General features: G+C 43.7%; 1 protein-coding gene across 1 annotated transcript in view; it reads right to left on the bottom strand.

Annotated features, from left to right (window-relative positions):
• PAQR5 (progestin and adipoQ receptor family member 5) overlaps nucleotides 1-2,927 on the bottom strand; it is an 85,218-nt gene extending 82,291 nt beyond the window's left edge. The window contains exon 1 of the mRNA XM_020982264.2: nucleotides 2,760-2,927. The gene's annotated coding sequence lies outside the window, so the exon portion shown is untranslated. The remainder of the gene's footprint in view (nucleotides 1-2,759) is intronic.
• Between the last annotated feature and the right edge of the window lie 10,050 nt (nucleotides 2,928-12,977).

The raw sequence follows: 12,977 nt of genomic DNA, 5'->3' as shown, positions 1-12,977 counted from the left end.
ATAAAAATAAATAAATAATATGTTGAAATGTTAAAACAAATTAGATTGTAAGCTCCTTGAGAATGGGAACTATGTTTAATTTTGTCTCCATCTTTCTGACTCCAGCACCTGGACTCAGTAGGTTTGTTGATTTGAGAGGTAAAAAAAGTATTACATCCTTAAGGGACAACAGGATATAGCTAAGTGGAAAGGCAAAATGTCCCTAATGCTCTTGCCTTCTCTGATACCTTTCTCAAGACTGACTCCAGAGCTTACTAACTGGATGGCTTTGAGTAAATATTTCAGTTCTCTGAATTTCAATAATGATGGTGGGTAGAGTCAGAGGCCTGGAGTCAGAAAGATCTCAGTTCAAATCCAGTCTCAGGCACTTACAAGCTCTGTGACCCTGAGTAAGTCACTTAACTTATTTGCCTGTTTACTCACCTGTAAAATGGGGATCATTAACAGCAACACCTCCCAGGATTATTGTGAGGATCAAATGAGAAAGTAATTGTAAAGTTCTTAGCAAAGTGGCAGGCACATAAGTAGGTGCTTAATAAATGCTTCTTCCCTTCCCTTCCCCTTCACTTAATCAAAAACAAAACTTATTTTTCATCGAAGTCCCTGTTTAACATTGCCCGCCTATGAACCTACCGTAGAATCATAGATTCTAAAGGTCGTAATTTAAATCTGGTTCTGGTACTTACTTATGAGCCTCTTGGACCCTCAGTTTCCCATTTTGTAAATATTTGCATTGTCTACCTCCAGAGTTATAAGGAAAGCACTTTCCAGCTTTTGAGGCAGTGTGGATAGAGGAACCAACTTTGGAGTCAGGAAGATCTGGGTTCAAATCTTGCCTCTGACATAAACTGGTTCTGTGACTCTAGACAAGTCAATTAATCTTTCAGGGCTCCCAACAACTTTGTAAGACTGGAAATTGCAGAAAAGTTATTGATTTTCCTCAGTAGAGAGGATTTCCGTACTTGGAGTTCTCTGAAACCAAGAAATCACAGCTCCAGACCATTATTTTTAAAGTGTTGTCTGTAAGCATTTATTAAGCACCTATTATATGCTAAGTGCTGGGGAGACAAAGAAAGCGGAAAGACAGTCCCAGCTCTAAGGAAGCCGAGAATCTAACAATGCAACTGTGTACAACCAAACTATAAAGGATAAATAGGAAATCATCAAAAGAGGGAAGGCACTAGAATTAAAGGGATCCCACCTGCTTAAGGTGGGAGCTTCATTATGACTTAAGGAAGCCGGAAAAGCCTGCAAGGGAGCTGAGGAAAGACACATCTACCCACAAAAGGGAGGAAGCTTGCAACAAGAACCAAGCAGAATCTGGAAAACTTGCATCTAAGGCTCAAGAATTTTCCCTACCGGCTACTCTTTCCTTCTCTTTTCTATGGCTTTGATCAAGTTTTCCCTGTCCCTCCCCAATTTAATCTGACGTATAGAGGACAGAAAGTAACCTCAAAACCAAAAAGACCTAGTTTAAGTCCAGATTCTGGACACACTGGCTATGACGCTGGCCAAGTCGTGCTCTAGGAAATGCCACTAAGACTGTATAAGTTGTAGAGAGGCTTGCCACTAGTTTGGCAAATTTCTTTCCCTGATCCACAGGTGCAGTCTCTATCCTCATTCCCTCGCCCCAACCTGGATGGGAAAGCCATTCATTCCACGTAATACAATTTGGTTACTTACTGGCTGGGTGACCTTGTGCAAAAAACTTGACTTATTTGGACCCAATTTCTTTATCTGCAAAGTGGAATCGTATTTGCACTACCCACTTGACAAAGCTGTTGTTCTGATCAAGTAAGATAATGTATATAAGCATAAATAGCTATAGTCAGCTATTATCAATGGAGTCTTGTCTGATCCCTACCTACAACGTCCCTTTTCTCAAAGAAATCACGAACTCGTGGGGAACCCGTTGAAACTTCAAGTTGTCCCTGGACCAAGACTCGAAGGAGACCAAGATTTCCTCCTCTCCAGTGTTTAGTGGCTTCCTAGTCAAGATTCCTAGGGAAATCTTTATCAGTCTTGCACGGACTCTTAATGGATTATCTGAATTGAACTGAGGCAGAAGACAAACACAACATCGCCTAAGAAAATAGCATTTGTCTCAGTCACCTCTCAAGGATACAAGGCTAGGGGCAATGGGGATGGCGGCGGCGGGGGTGGGTGGGCAGAGATAAATAAAAATGAATTCAAAGAAAGTCAGTGACACCTCTTCCTGTCCGTTACCTCCGCCTTCAAGACTGAGGGCTCTGAACTCCCGAGAGCTGTACTTCACTGTAGCGTGTATAGGGGCTATGCAAATTGTAGAAATTGGGTACTGACAGAACTTAGATGTCGAATAAGTAAGTTTCTTGAAAAGTCTGTGCAGTGAGAACTCACGGGTTCCAAGAGCTCATGCCGCCAGAATGGGGCGCAAGGGGAGTTCAGGGCGCAGCAGAGGGAGCTGAGGCGCGTGAAGAGGGAGAGGGGGCACAGGTGGTGCGCAGCTAAGTCAGGGGAGGGGACATTCGTGGCCCGGGGAGAGGGCGCGCGTGTGGCGGGGAGCGCCAGGAGAGTTTAGACTGCTAGAGTAGGAAGGGATCTTAGAGATCGTGTATACACTCCAACGTTTCATGACAGAGGAGGAAACCAAGGCCCAGAAAACTATAGAGTGGGGAAAGAAACGGGAGTCTGCGGAGCCGGGCGCAGGAAAGAGAGCCGCAGCCCAGCGCTCTAGGGGCCAGGCGGAGAGGAGGGCGTCCCTGCTGCTGCTCCCTTACCTGGGCTCTGCGGGGCGTTGGGGTGGGAAGCAGAGCGATGGGCCGGAGGCTGGGGCTGCTTAGGCGTCCACACCCCTCCCCCGATCCCCGACGATTACGGCCACAGCCTGACCTCCCCTCTCCTGGACAGACTGCGCGGCACCTGGCCCAGCCCGCTCGGGCTGCTCAAGCCGGGTCCGTCTCCGCCCCTGCCCCTGCGGGCCGAGGGAGGAGCTGAGCCGGGGCGGGCAGGCCAGCGCAGGGGGAAGGTCCACTCGCCCTTTTTCTGCAGGCGGCACCAGGACTGGGAGGGGGGGAAGGAAAAAGGGCTGGGCATTGACTATCCTGGCAAGGCCCCTCCAAGAGGTGATTTCCTTTTTCTCTTGGCCTTCGGCAACACTCGCATCCAAGCCCCGGCCACCACCTGCAGTGTCTCCTGGCCTGCGGGGAGTAACGACCTACGGCTAAGCTCATATCTTAATTCTCAGCAGAGACTTACAGCCTCTGGTGCCCTTGGGGATGGGGAGAAAAAGTCATGCTCAACTTGTGGCGTTGGTACAGTGAAAAGTATACTAACTCTGGAATGAGGGGTCCTGAGTTCAAATTCCTTCAACACCACCAGCACTGCTTTAGACAAGTATTTTACCTTAACTTTGTTGTTCAGCTGTTTCTTTTCAGCTGTACCAGACTCTGTGACCCCATTTGGGTTTTGTTTTGTTTTGTTTTTTGGACAAAGACACTGGAGTGTACTTTAAAAAAAAATAATTTTTTTTTCTAGGCAATGGGATTAAGTGACTTGCCCAGGGTCAAACAGCTAGTGGGTGTTATGTATCTGAATCGGGATTTGAACTCGGGACCTCCTAACTCCAGGGCTGGTGCTCTATCCACTGTACCACCTAGCTGCCCCAAAAGTAATAATATTAAAAGTTTTTGTTTTGTTTTTAAAAGAGCATTGAATGAAATGGTCTTGGAGGTTTCTTTCAGCTTTAGATTGAGAACGCCAGAGGAGGGATAAGATGGCACAGAACTGAAATACAACTGAGCTTTGAACTACAGGATATGGCTCCTATGGTGGGTGCCTATTGCTCCAAATACAGGCCATCTCCCAAATCCTAAAACCATTTTTTGTTATTTAGTCATATCTACTCTTTGTGACCCCGAGGACCAGCCGTCCATTGGGGTTTTCTTGGCAAAGATACTGGAGTAGTTTGCCATTTCCTTCTCCAGCTCATTTTACAGAAGAGGAAATTGAGGCAAAGGGGGATTAAGTGACTTGTCCAGGTTCACTCATCTAGTAAGCAGCTGAGGTCAAATTTGAACCCTCGTCTTTCTGACTACAGGACTGGGTACCACACCCACTGCTGGATTAATGATTTCGTGTTAAGTATTCCTTCCAACAAACAGTCTGCAACTATTCTCTGCCATCCTGATTGAGCCTTCTCCAAGTCTGCTCATAAATCCTCCATGGAGATGATCTTCTCAGTGTGATGAGATCAGGGTTTCCTAACTGGGAGTCCTCAAGTTTTGTTTTGTTTTTTTAAATTCTTCTTAAAATGTATGGGTAACCATATTTTAATATAATTGGTTTCCTTTGTAATCCCACAAGTTTTATTTAAAAACATTATTCTGAGAAGGGGTCCCGAGGCTCCATCAGACACTAAAGGTTTCCATAAATCCCCAAATTGTGGTTAAGTACTCCTGTTCTAGAGCTTACAACATCCTGCAAATACCCATGTAGTTTTATTATTTATTACAAGGCCACTTCCCCTTTTGAGTTCCCTCCCCCTTTTATAGAAGCCAAGCTGAGGAAATGGCCTTTATTTTGAATAAATGATAGTAGGGTAAGTAAGGGGAGAGCCCAAATGCAGTACAGGAAAGCAGCAATGTCTTTCCTGTGGGGCTTGGTAAGATTGCCTTCTCAACATCTGTTCTGCAACAGGAAAACTGAAGTCTTAGTGTGGAGAAAGTTGTAAATAAGCCAGATCTGAGGGTTGAAGGTGCCCCTGAAGTGTGCCATGTATCATACTGCCTTTAAAAAAAAAAGGCAAGGCAAATGTGTGTCTTCTTTCATCTTACCCCATTCAGTTATACCAGGGTTTCCCATTCTAGGAGCTTCTAGAATCTGAAACATAAGAGAAGATCAGGATTATCAGCGCTCAGTCTGGTCCAGTAGCTCCTTGGAGAGAAGAACATGAAGTTTTGGAAAGCCAAATGAAGTCTCTTCTTTTTAGGATCCATCCACTAGAAGTGGCCTCAGGCCCTGACAGTCTGGTGTTCAAAAAGATAGAAGTTGTCCCCAATGCTTTCCCTGAGGAATTCCCAGGATTCTGGAAAGGAAAACTTCCAAATTGTGTTAAAGGAAGCAATGTCCAGGGATCAGGGGTCACTGTGGGACCTACCCCCACCAGCAGAGAGATTTGGGATCCTCTACTGACAGGGAGTCTCCTGCCTGGGAGATAAAAGTGGATTGGCTTCATATCTTTTTCTTCCCCCTCAGTAACTACTAAAATTAGTGAAAATAAGTTCTTTAAGGATATAAGTCAAAGAAACAACCACCAGAATCTAGCTTCTATAAAAAGATTTTTATCCCATCAAGAAGGGATGAAACCTCCTACCCCTGCCCTCAGGTACTGGGCTGATTGGAAAACAGACACTGGTTTTCTCAGTTTTCACTTTTCCTCCCAGTTAGTTCTCTGGAGACTCTCTTTACCCACGTCTTTGCTTTGGTACGTGTGGTGGCAACTTCAGTGCCTAGGAAAGTCAAGAGATCTGGGTTCTAGTCTTCGCTCTTCTCTTAACTTTGGGCATGTCCATTTTTCTGAGCCTCAGTTTCCTTATCTGTAAGGTAGAGGACAGGATAAGATCTTCTCGTCTATTTTCATGGCAATACGCAGCTCAAATGATACTTAGGGACATATGGTCCTAGATTTAAGGACCTCATTAAAAAAAATGAGGCCCCAGGAAAAGAATGTGACTCACCCAAGGTACTAAATGCAGAGTTGAAGTTGCTACTGGTGTGACCACAGGGCAAGTCACTCCCTCTTTCTGGGCCTCAGTTTTGTTATTTGTAAAACAAGGAAGGTAGACTAGATGCAGTGCAAGGTTTCTTTCATCTCTAAAACCCCTTGATCCTATGAATATTGTCTATTGGAGTTTTATTTGCTAGTTATTGTCTTGTGCCTTTGTATACTCTATATATTTGTTCAGGCCGATGTGACCTCTTACATCTTAGAGTGCTGGAGACAGTGATTGTGGTGAATTGCCTCTTAAAGAACCCAGTTTGGGGGGCAGCTAGGTGGCACAGCGGAGAGAGCACTGGCCCTAAAATCAAGAGGACTTGAGTTCAAATCCGGCATCAGACCAAAACACTTGACACTTACTAGCTGTGTGACCCTGGGTAAGTCATTTAACCCTATTGCCTAAAAAAAAAAAAAGAAAGAATCCAGTTTAGATAGTTGCTTAACAAAATGTACTGGAAATCCAAAGACCTGAGTTCTAGTCTCAGCTCTGCCACTAAATCACTGGGCTATCTTTAGCATGTCACTTCCCTTCTGGGATACTCAAGCTTCTCATCAGCAGAATGAGGATAAAAATGAATGGCTGCCCAGCCCATTTCACTGGGGTGTACTGAAGCTCAGATAAGATAATAGCTTTGAAAGCCCTTTGAGAGAGAAAATGCAATTGTTATCATGCTATATTTTGATGACATTGTGATGAATGACTTTAAAAGGCATAATGTTCCCACAGAATGTTCACCAGGAGATTAATCCAAACACAATTGCATCCTCCCCACCCTGTTCAAACTACAGCACAGAATGCTTAGGAATCTAACCCCCACCCCCCAAAAAAATCTCAACTCTATTTCATGATGGCCAAGATAAACAGGGACTCTTGGTGCCCCAACTGGAAACAGCAACGCTCTCCAGCTCCCATCTGCAAGCCTGTTTTTATGCTCATGGTAAAAATGCAAAGATTTCATTCATTCATTCATTCATTCATTCATTCATTCATTCATTCATTCATCTATCTATCTATCTATCTATCTATCTATCTATCTATCTATCTATTTATATTTGGATCTGTGATTTCTTTAATTTAGAGAATCTCTCTGGAGGAAACTGCTGTCACTAAGGCAGATAGGTACCTGTTTGGCAACTCACAGAAGGGTGGTTGTGACTGGGGCATTGAGAGTTAAATGTCTTGCCAGGGGTCACTCTGACAGTGTATATCAGAGGAGGACTTGAACTCCTGGTCTTCTAGGCTCTTAGGCCTGCTCCCTACAAAATTAAAGAAGGCTTAAAGACAGTAGGGAAGCGAGGTGGATAGAGTGTCAGGCCTGGAGTCAGGAAGATTCATCTTCCTGAGTTCAAATCTGTCCTCAGACACTTACTAGCTGTATGACCCTAGGAAAGTCACTTGACCATGTTTGCCTCAGCTTCCTTATCTGTAAAATGAGCTAGAGAAGGAAATGGCAAACCAATCCAGTATCCTTGCCAAAGAAAACCCCAAATAGGGGCACGAAGAGTCGAACACGGCTGAAAAATGACTTGATTATAAACAAAAGTCAATGTTGGGCCATAAACTATCAATATGTCAGCCTTCAATGAGTGCCTCCCACATGACCCACTTTATACTAGGCAATGTGGGGTATAAAATATGGCCCCTGCTATCAAGTAGCCTAACTAGAGTCCAGAAGGGGAAATGAGACTAAAACAGGAAACAGAACAATATAGACAGGATAGAATCAAGTGCTAAATTTTGTGATTACATTATTGGAATTCAGACAAGGGAGAGATCAGTGAGCAGTCAGGAAACATTTCCTGTAGGAGGTGGGACCCAAGCTAGGCCTTGAAGGGTGGGCAGGATTTGGGTAAGGAAAAAGCCAGGGAAACCAATCCCAGGCATGGGAAATGGCTTGAGCAAAGTCATAGAGAAATAAAATTTTAAAACATCTAATAAGTATTTACTATGTGTAAGACACTGTATTAGACACTGATGACACAAAGAAGAAAAAATTAATAACCCCTTGTTTCCATGTAACTTGAAATCTAATGGCAGAGGGGCATCTAAGATACACGCAAACGAATCTGATATATGATAAAACAGGATAAGGGCAAAGAAGACGTTCCCATGAACAAGGGTTATATCTTTGTTCCGCTTGACAAATGGTTGCTATCTTTAGGTTGAACCCACCCACAAAAATGAAACCAAATGGAAAGAACCAAAAATCAGCCTCGAGCAGAGATGGTGTGAGATGCCAGGGGTTGGTGCAAAGTAAACATTGGAGGAGAAGCAAAGGGAAGAAAAGATACCAGTGGAGACTAGAGGAATCTCTCTGGCCTGCCCTGGATTCCTCTCTATTGCTCCATTACTGATGATCAGACTTCAGTGGTTGATCAAAAACCTAAACAACTTAGCAGATGAGACAGCCATGCTGAGAAACAGGGGGAAGAATCAGAAAGTTTCTGTTTGGTTGTTTGGGTTTTACCACTTGCAGAATTGTAGTTGGGAAAACAGTGGAATCAGGAGCTGATCCCACTTCCCTGCGTTCCCTCATGAACCCTGGAGGAGCACAGGAGTGGAAAAGCAGGTGGGGATGGGAAGAATGGTTGGAGTCAGGAACATTACTAGTTCTTTGTAGGAGCAGCTATCAGGAAGTAGCTGTCCAGGAACTCCTCTGTCCAAAAACTCCTGGTTTGGAGTACGCATGTCTACAGAGTGGTTTTGGCTGCCTAGACCTGAAAGCAGCCATAGATATATAGCCCAGGTGATGGTTGTTTTAATATACTTGGATTTTATTATTCTTTTTGAGTCCATGAGGATAGGTAAGACTATGTTGAGTTAAACTAACCTTCTGTTATTGATTTCAATATGCCATGCACTTAGGATTAGGGCTCATCAAATATAAGATAAAAGGAGGAAGGTAGAATTTTCTCAGTGGGGGGGGCCTCAAGTTAAGGGTTAAGCCACACCTCTAACCTAACAAGATGGGCACGAACAATCAATCACAAGAGGAAAGGTAGAGTAGCAGCTCTCTGAGAACCATCGAGAGCTCAGTATTTCCTGAAAGCAGCCCTAGTGTTGAATCAATCAGTTTCTTGTTGTTCAGTCATTTCAAGCAGTGACCAATTCTTCATGACCCCATTTGGCATTTTCTTGGCAAAGATACTGGAGAGGCTTTGCCATTTCCTTCTCCAGCTCATTTCACAGATGAGGAGACTGAGGCAAACAGGGTTAAGTGACTTGCCCAGGGTCACACAGCTAGTAAGTGTCTGAGGCTGGATTTGAACTGAGGAAGATGAGTCTTCCTGACTCTAGGCCCAGCACTCTATCCACTGAGCCACTTAGCTGCCCTGAGTCAATCAATAGATAATCATTTATTAAGCATCCATTAAAAGCCAGACCCTAGTAATACAATGATTACAAAATGAAAAGTCTTTGCTCTACATTCTATCCAATGAAAAACCATGTGGATGAGCATAGACCTTTCTGGTGCCTTTCTGTATTGGTGAATAGTATCAGGCCAGCAGTTTTCCCTGGCAGATTAAACAAAAGTGTTCTAGAGAATAAAATCTGGTGATAGAGAGACCACTTTTAACTGAGAGATCAGGGAAGGCTGCATAGAGGAAGTAGCAGTTGAGCTGGGCTTTGGAGGATTGAAAGAATATTTCAATATGTATATTCTAAATACAAGGCTAGCCTGTGAGGATGCCCAGGGGATGGCTGGTGCAGTTATGAGACCCAAGGATCAGCCGGCAGTCAGTCTAGTTTGACTGGAACAAAGAGCTCTCATGAGGCATAATATAGAAAAAAAAATGGGCCAGTTGGGACCAGATGTTGGGGGATAAAAACCCAGAAAAAGCAATTTGTAGTTTATCCTCCATGAAGAAGGGGGCTTTTGAAAGTTTTTAAGCAGAGAGGGCAACGTGGCAAGAACTAGGTATTAAGATTATTTTAGCAGCTGTGGGAAGGATCAGTCAACCAATTATTTGTTAAGTATAGCCTCGTATGTGCCAGATGCTGGGGCTATAAGTATAAAGAATGAAACAATCTCCCTTCAAGAAGAGCTTAGATTCTAATAGGGAGGACAACGAATGTAGAAGGTATGCAAGGTGAAGGATCGGACCCGTGATTTCACTAACAGGGAACTCTCATGTGAGGAAACTCCCTCTATCAGCGCAGGTTAACACTTTCTCTGTGACTTGTAGTCTCAGACACTTGCCTGGAGAGCTGAGAGGTTCAGTAGCTTGCCCAAAATTGCATAGTCAGTATGTGTCATAGGCCAGACTTGAACCCAGCTCTTTTTTTTTTCTGAGGTAATCAGCATTAAGTGACTTGCCCAGGATCACACAGCTAGTGTCTGAGACTGAATTTGAACTCAGGTTGTCTCACCACCATGGCTGGGGCTCTATCTGCTGTGCCACCTAGCTGCCCCAAATCTAGTTTGTTTTTTTTTCCCCAAGGACAGCTCTCTATCTAATATGCCATGTGGCTTCTTTCTCTTTGTACATACAGAATAGGTATAAAGTTATTGCATACAAAGTAGTTTGGGAGGCAGGGCACCAGCAGCTGCAGGGAGCAGAATCAGAAGGATTTGAGAAGGAATATGTAGGAGATTGGCATTTTTCACGGAAAGCAAGAGACTCATTTGGGAGACAATGAGGAGATAGAATTGGGAGGACTTGGTCACTAATTGGACTGAGGGGCTGAGGGAGAAGCAAGAATCGAAGAGCTGGAGGTTTGGAACCTGGAGAATGGTCATATAATAAGGGAAAAGGGGTGAGTTAGGAAGAGAAGCAGGTTTAGGGAGTAAGATGATGGACTTGCTTTGGGACATCCAGGTGGAGATGCTTCAGCCGGCACCGGGATGTGTGTAACTGGAGCACAGGGAGAATGGCCAGGCTGCTAATGGCCACAATGACCAGGATTTGTTCTGGGGACAGTGGGGAGAACAGTCTGGCCTGAGGAAAAAGGGTATGGAGGGGTATTCCCTTCTGAATCCCACTCAGACCTTATTTCACGTAACAGTAGACATACTTTTATTATGTGAACCTTCTTTAGTCATTTTCGTGTGCGAGGATAAAATGAGATAATATTTGTAAAGTACTCCTCAAAGCTTAAAATTCTATATGCAGTTGTGTCTGACTCCGCATGACCCCATTTGGGGTTTTTTTGGCAACGATACTGGAGTGGTTTGCCATTTTCTTCTCCAGCTCATTTTACACCTGAGAAAACGGAGGCAAACAGGGTAAAATGACTTGCCCAGGGTCACACAGCTAGAAAGCGTCTGAAACTGGATTTGAACTCAGAAAGATGAGCCTTCCTAACTCCAGACTCTGCACTCTAGCTGCTGCAACAGCTAGCTGCCCTAAAACTCTATAAACATTTTAGCTATTATTATCTATCTCTTAAGCCCCTTGAAGGCAAAAACAGGATTTCTACCCACTCCCTTACTTTGTATAATAATTATAGCTCACATTTCTGCAGTTCTCACAACTGTTCTGGAAGGCAGAGTGCAAGTATTGTTATTCCCATTTTATCCTTTCAGAAACTGAGACCCAGAGAAGTTATACAACTTGCCTAAGGTCACACAGTCAGATTCTGGGCCAGGTCCTACAGTTGTAAGAGCAGTGTCCCTTCAAGGTCTCCATAGTGCTTCTCTTTGCATTCCTCTAATGCAGGGGTAGGGAACTTTCGTCCGTAAGGCCACATATGGCCCTCTAGGTCCTCAAGTACGGCCCGCAGCCTCAAGGCCACAGGTTCCCCACCCCTGCTCTAATGTGTCTGCTAAATGTTTTCTGCACATAAGGCTAGCTCAGGAAACACTAACTGCAAAAATAACTTTTAAAAAATTACCACCACTACATAACAAGATCTTAAATATGGGTAGCACTTTATATGCTTTCAAAGTGCTCTCACATCAATTATTTCATATGATTCTGACAACACCCATCAGAGGTAGGCAAGGCAGAGGTTATTATTCATTTTTCAGATGATCAGATTGAAGCCCAAAGACATTAACTTAGTTTAGTGATTCTTAACCTCTGTGTGTGTGTGTGTGTGTGTGATAGACCCCTTTGGCAATTCAGTAAAGCATTATGTTTTTAAATCCAAATTATGTTTTTAAATAATTGAAGGAAATGCTACATGTCAGTTAGAGGCTTATGAAAATAAAGATATAATTTTTTCTCATCCATGCTCACAGACCTTTGATATTTGTCCATGGACCCCTTGAGGTTCCATGAAGCCTACACTAAGGAACCCTAACCCGTAACATAGCAGGAATGTTGGGGTTCTTTCCAGAGTCAGATCAGATGTCCCTTTCTACATGCATGAGGCCCGTTCCTGGTCCCCTTCAGCTACTGATACATTGCTCACCCCCTCCCACCTTCTTTCTGGGTTACCTCATATGTGTTTTGCATATATGTGTCTGTGTTCTCCTCCAGTGGACCATACTTCTTGAGAGCAAAACCTCTTTCTTTTTTGTCTTTATGTCCTCAGTTCCTAACACAGAGGCTGGCTGTAGTAGGCACTTGTTAAATGCTATTGTTTGAAATTTATATATATATATATGTATATACATACGTGTGTGTGTGTGTGTGGTGTGTGTGTGTATAGTACCTTAAAAATTATAATGCACATTCCTTTTTGTTTTGGAGACAGGATTTAGTGACTTGCCCAAGGTAAGTATCCAAGGCCAGATTTGCAGGGCCAGCGCTCTATCCACAGACACTGAGCTGCCACTATTCCTTACAATGCTCTGAGGTAGGGAAGTATAAGTGGTATTATTTCCATTTTACAGTTGAGGAAACTGAGAGGCACAAGCCACATGACTACAGGTCTAATGGTGCTTCCATTGTGCCATATTATCTTCATCCACAACAAGAAGTCATTTTGCCTCCACTCCAGCCCCAGAGTTGGGGAGCTCACAACCTCCTGAAGCATTCCATTCCATTCCCTTTGGGACTGCTCTAATTTAATCAACCAGTGGTGTTGGTTGTCCTTTGTTCTCCAAGAGGACTAAAATGACATCACTATGTTAGAGTCAAGTTACAGGATGTCACTGTGGTGATCAGATCAATATGGAAAAAAGCTCTACCATAGGTTGGGCACAAATAATCCATATGAACTTTTGGGTGGGGTTTCTAAATTTGTGCATCTCACATTTCTTTTGAGCTATTGCAATTCTGAGCAGAATCATCTTTGCAGAAAATTTTGTAGTGTGAGTGTGTGTGTGTG

Source organism: Phascolarctos cinereus, unplaced genomic scaffold (genome assembly GCF_003287225.1).
Source record: "Phascolarctos cinereus isolate Bilbo 61053 unplaced genomic scaffold, phaCin_HiC Scaffold_3;HRSCAF=262, whole genome shotgun sequence".
Taxonomy (NCBI): Eukaryota; Metazoa; Chordata; class Mammalia; order Diprotodontia; family Phascolarctidae; genus Phascolarctos; species Phascolarctos cinereus.
This window is presented reverse-complemented; position numbering and strand designations above follow the sequence as displayed.